General features: G+C 47.3%; 1 pseudogene; it reads left to right on the forward strand.

Moving 5' to 3' along the window:
• Nucleotides 1-2,549: 2,549 nt before the first annotated feature.
• Nucleotides 2,550-4,326, forward strand: LOC127678992 (RUN and FYVE domain-containing protein 1-like; annotated as a pseudogene).
• Nucleotides 4,327-5,945: the final 1,619 nt, after the last annotated feature.

Raw genomic sequence — 5,945 nt, forward strand, 5'->3', positions numbered from 1 at the left:
TGCAGGTCATCCTCTGGCCTCCACATGTGCACCATGGCCCATGTGCATGTACACACACACACACACACACACACACACGCATGCACAGACACACACATGTGTACACACACACACACACACAGACACACGAGAGGGGGGAGAGAGAGAGAAATGTTTAAAAAGTTAAAAAATACAAAAGCTTAACTGAAAGATACCTGAAGAATAAATTCTAAGATTGGCCCTTGACGTGCATGGACACTCATATACACATCTATGTCCGCAAGGGATTCTACAAAATGCTCACAGTGAGATGTTTTACTTGAGAATGCTAGCAAATCTATCATATTCTACTATAAATAGTCCATTTTTATGAAGTCAGTAATATGTATATATATATATATATATATATTTGGTTTTTTTGGATTTTGGTTTTTTTTTTTTTTTTTTTTTGAGACAGGGTTTCTCTGTGTAGCCCTGGCTGCCCTGGAACTCACTCTGTAGACCAGGCTGGTCTTGAACTCAGAAATCTGCCTACCTCTGCCTCCCAGAGTGCTGGGATTACAGGCGTGCCACCACCACCCAGCTGTCAGTATATTTTTTAAAAACATATAATTCATAAAAAAAAGATCAACTTAAAACATTTAAAACTTAAAACATTCCACAACAGAAAATAGCTGGATTCTCACCTGTTTGGGGTCAAGAAAATTCAGTCTTGTATCTAGACAGTTATATCAGAGCAATGGTTTTAAATGCTAAAGCATTTGATTACATTTAAAAATTTTATTTAGTGTGAATGTGGGGGCCACATATGTGCATGGAAATGCGTGTGTGTGTGTGTGTGTGTGTGTGTGTGTGTGTGGTACGTATATATGTATGTACATGTGGAAGTATGCTCAAGTGTGGGAGTCAGAGGATTTGAACTCAGGTTGTCAGACTCGACAGCAGGTGCCTTTACCTGCTGAGCCATCTCCTGGCCCTGAGTTCCTTTAGATGGCAGTGAGTTCCCTCCCTGGCACTGCAGCAAACTTGACAAGTGACTTAGAAAGACTATAGTATCACCATCCTGTCCTGACCACATTTGGTGTTTGCTCAGACAGTTCTCATCCCTTTACCCCGCCCTCCCTGCAGGAGTCACATCCTCTGCCCTGGCTACATATTTGAGATTTTCATGGCCTTGACTGTGGTCCAGATATATTAAACAAAATAATTGGCAAGTTATGTCTAAAATAACTACCATCCTCTGCCAGAAATGACCGTTTCCAGGTTACCTGACCCTCATTTAACTCCGATGTGTCATTGTGGGTTTTGCCTTTAAAAACACTGGGCCCCTGAACTTGGCACCAAGAGACATTTTAGAGGCCCAAACCTGCTCTTGGTCTGGCCATCAGTAAAAAGGACTTAAAACTCTTAATTGACTTTATCAGTGTGGGTGCCACTATCTCACACAGGCCATTACACTCTTACTACTCAGAAGCCATTTACACATGGAATCTGGGAGAAGGGGGTTGAATTCCCCTTCTCTGTTAAAACCTGTTTCTCTTCTATGCTGTTAACGATGTTTTAAAAACTCATTCATAATTTTGTAACATTAAACAATGGTCATTTGGAAACAACCGACTCACCCATTTATCCAAATGTTTCAAACATTGATCTCATCTTCATTAACACTGAAATTCCATACTGTGGCCTGGAGAGATGGCTCAGTGGGTAAGTGCATCCAATGTTCTTCCAGCGGGCCTTTAGTGTTCACTACCAGGCAAGAGTGCTCACAGTTGTCTGTAGCTGCAGCTCACTCTGCTGGTCTCTAAGAGCACATACAGGCGGCATACTACTGCTACTGCCTCTCTATCTATCTATCCATCTCTCAATCTCTCCCTCCCTCCCTCTCTCCCTCCTTTCCTCTCTCTCTCTCTCTCTCCATCTCTCTTCCTCTCTCTCTCTCTCTCTCTCTCTCTCTCTCTCTCTCTCTCTCTCTCTCTCTCTCACATACACACACACACACACACACACACACACACACACACGCATGCATGAACACACAAGAAACCTTTTTAAAACCCACTGTAGTGATTTTAACACTAGTTTCAGGAATGCATGTAAATACAGGAAACTGGACAGCTCACAGTGGCAGATACACATTTTCTAAAATTCTGATAATTATTATTTATATTTGCTGGAAAACTCTAAGTTGGCATTAAATGCTGTTAGTTGTTTTCCTTGGTGTGTCTGACTTACTTTATTCACCTTTGAGAAAAATGTTGCCAAATATTCGTGGTTGAGAAAGGATGGAGAGGGGTAATTTGACCGGCCAGGCCAACATGGCTGCCTGCAGAGATTGCGGGGGCGGGGGGGGGGGTAATTTGACCGGCCAGGCCAACATGGCTGCCTGCGGAGATTGCGGGGGGTGGGGGTGGGGAGAAAGGCAGGATTCAGAGTTGGAGCCTGAGCCCCAAGCAGGTCTAGAGTCCGGGGAAGAGTTCGAGATTGTGGACCCGAGCCAGCTGCCAAGCCCCGGCGACCTGCCGCAGCTGCGCGGGACTGGAAGATAGTGAGTGGGGAGAGCGCAGCTTCCAAAGGCCAGGTAGATGATGGAGGAGCGTGCCAACCTAATGCATATGATGAAACTCTGCATTAAGGTCTTACTCCAGTCTGCCCTTAGCCTGGGATGCACTCTGGATGCAGACCATGCCCCCTTGCAGCAGTTCTTGGTAGTGATAGAGCATTGCCTCAAACATGGGCTGTAGGTCAAGAAGAGTTTCACTGCCTAAAATCAGTCTTTGGTCCATTCGAGCTGGTAGAAAAACTTTGTCCTGAAGCATCAGATATAGCTACCAGTGTCAGGAATCTTCCAGAACTAAAGATGGCTGTGGGAAGAGGCAGAGCGTGGCTTTATCTTGCTTTCCTGCAAAAGAAACTGGCAGATTATCTGAAAGTCCTCACAGACAACAAGCATCTCGTAAGTGAGGTCTATGAGCCTGAGGCCTTCATGCTGGAGGAGGAGGGAACGGTGATTGTCGGTCTGCTTGTGGGACTCAAGGTTCTGGATGCCAATCTCTGCTTAGAGGGAGAAGACTTGGATTCTCAGGTCAGAGTAACTGACTTCTACCTCTGTCTGAAGGATGTGCAGGATCTTGACAGCAGCAGAGAGCATGAAAGAATTACCGATGTCCTTGATCAGAAAAAATTACGTGGAGGAACTTAACCAACACTAAAGCTGCAGAGTCGGGAATCTTCAGACCATGATAGACATCTTGGAAAAGACGAACTCAAACTTCAAGAAGAGCTTTCATCTGCAACAGACTGAATTTGTTCCCTACAAGAACAGCAGCAGCTGAGAGAACAGAGCAAATTAATTCGAGAAAGAAGAGAGAAGAGCACGGAGGTAACAAAACGGACACCAAAGTTGAACTGGAGACTCATAAGCAGACCCGGCAGGGCCTGGATGATATGTACAGCGGTGTATGGAAACAGCTGAAGGAGGAGAAGAAAGTCTGACTGGAGCTAGAAAAGGAGCTGGAGTTACAGATTGGAATGAAGACGGAGATGGAGATTGCGATGAAGTTACTGGAGAAACCCATGAGAACTAGGACACACTCGTTGCCCTCCACCAGCATCTGGAAATCAAGGCTATTAACTTACAGATGTTTCGCAAAGTTCAGAGTACAGAGAACAGTTTATAGCAGAAGGAATGAAGCCATCGCATCGTTTAAAGGAAAAAACCACTCAGGTGATGTCCAGCATGAAACAAACTGAGAAAAGTTTACAGCAGGCAGAACTGGCCAGACAGGCTGTGCCCAGCACCACCCCCAGCAGGAGCTCAGAGGGAGGATCAGTGCCCTGCAGCTACAGCCTTCCCCCTGCAGGAGCAATGCTCGGGTCTAGAGAAAGAACTGAAGTCAGAAAAACAACAAAGACAAGTTCTCCAGAGAGAACTACAGTGCGAGAAAGATGCCTCTTGTCTGCTCTGGAGCCGCAGCATGCAGAAGGCCTCGAGAAGGAACCGCGGGAGCTCCAAGAGAAGGTCTGTGAGGAGCAGGAGCAAGCCCTCCAGGGAAGGGGACTGCACCTCAGCCAGTGCAAACAGAAGATGGAAGACACAAAGGAAGTAAATAAGGCACCGAAGGGCCACACATGGCTGAAAGATGATGAGGCAGCACATTGTGAGCAGTGTGGGAAGAACTTCTCCATTTACAGGAGGAAGCACCACTGCCGAAACTGTGGCCACACTTTCTGCAACACCTGCTCTAGCAACGAGCTGGTACTGCCCTCCTACCCTAAGCCAGTGCGCGCATGTGTGACAGCTGTCATACTCTGCTACTGCAGCTCTGCCCCTCCACAGCTTCCTGAAGCCATCAGCTCCACCAGCAGGGCCCTTAGCCTGTTGACCTCCATCTCCAGAGTGGAGGACAGCCTCAGGTACAGTGCCTGAGGGACCCAAGAACCAAAGGAAAGAATGAAACCTTCACCAGGCGGTCAGTCTCAGAAGAGAGCGCCAAGTGGCAGCTGAGCACTTTGTATGCAGCCAGCTCCTCTAGACAGACACTTCTGTGTCCTCCGTTAAATCCTGGCTCAGGTACGGGTATAACTTCAGGATTTTGCTACTGTCACTTTCCCTTTTCACACTACAGTCCAAGGCACCCAGAGGATGGAGCCACATAGTGTAGTGGTGATTGAACCCAAGGCCTCATGCATGCTAGACAGGTATCCTGCCACTGAACTACATCCCCAGACCCCAGAGGATGCAGAAAGATGCTCCTGGGTCTCCTTCCAGTTGACTCAATTTCCTCTGATGGCAAAGAAGGAAAACTGCAATGGTCACAGGAACAGGTCCCTATGGTGCACCTGGCCTTGGGACACAAGAGATATGGAAGCTCTCAGCCAGCTCAGGTTGCTGTGACAAAGTGCCACAGACTGTGTTTTAGCCAACGGCACTGTGTGTCTCACTGTCTGGAGGCTGGTGACGCCCAAGATCAAGCTGTTGACCCAAGGTCAAGTATTTGGTGGCGGTCCATTTTCTGGACCAGAAATATGGCGGCTTGAATAAGAATGCTCCCCATAACTCATGTATTTGAATGCTTGGACCATATGGAGCCCTCCCGTATAGGAGGTGTGGCCTTGTTGGAGTAAGTGTGGCCTTGTTGGAGGAAGTGTGGCCTTGTTGGAGTAAGTGTGGCCTTGTTGGAGTAAGTGTGGCCTTGTTGGAGGAAGTGTGCTACTATGGGGGCAGGCATTTGAGGTCTCCTATGTTCAAGTTGTGCCCACTGTGGTACACAGTCTCTTTCTCTTGCCTTCGGATCCAGATGTAGAACTCTCAACTCCTCCAGCACCAAGTCTGCCTTCATGCTGCCATACTTCCCGACATGATGATAACAGTCTAAACCCCAGAAACTGTTAGCCAGTCTCAATGAAATGGTTTCCCTTATAAGAGTTGCCTCGATTGTGGTGTCTTCACACAATAATAAAACTCTAAGACAATAAACGTGCTTTTTGCTGTGTCCTTGGGTGTAGGAGGAGCTCTGTGCTCACTCCTATGCTCACCCTCTTCATGAGGAATGTACTTTGTACCTCTCCCCACTCCAGGTCTACTGTCACTTTGAGTGGGGCTTGCAACATTCTAATTTCAAGGGCTGAAAATACCCAACCAGTAGCAAAGGCACCAACTCTTGACCAAGGCAGTCTCTCAGAGACTCCATCCCAGTTCCAGAAGCATCTCTGGTGGGAGGAAGAAGTGGACAGACAGATGGAAAACAGACAGGCTGCCAGACCTAGTATTAGGCTGGACTCTTGACTGAAGCCTGGGTGGCCTGAGGCACAGGTGTGTGGGTGTGTGTGGGTGTGGGTGTGTATCAGAAAGACAGCAGAAGATCCATCAGAGGACTTTTGAAAGTCCTCACAGACGTGTCGGTGATCATAATGGTGTTCTCCTGTGCCCTGATGCTGACCATCACTGTAAGGGATTGTAGTGG

Source organism: Apodemus sylvaticus, chromosome 1 (assembly GCF_947179515.1).
Source record: "Apodemus sylvaticus chromosome 1, mApoSyl1.1, whole genome shotgun sequence".
Lineage (NCBI taxonomy): Eukaryota > Metazoa > Chordata > Mammalia > Rodentia > Muridae > Apodemus > Apodemus sylvaticus.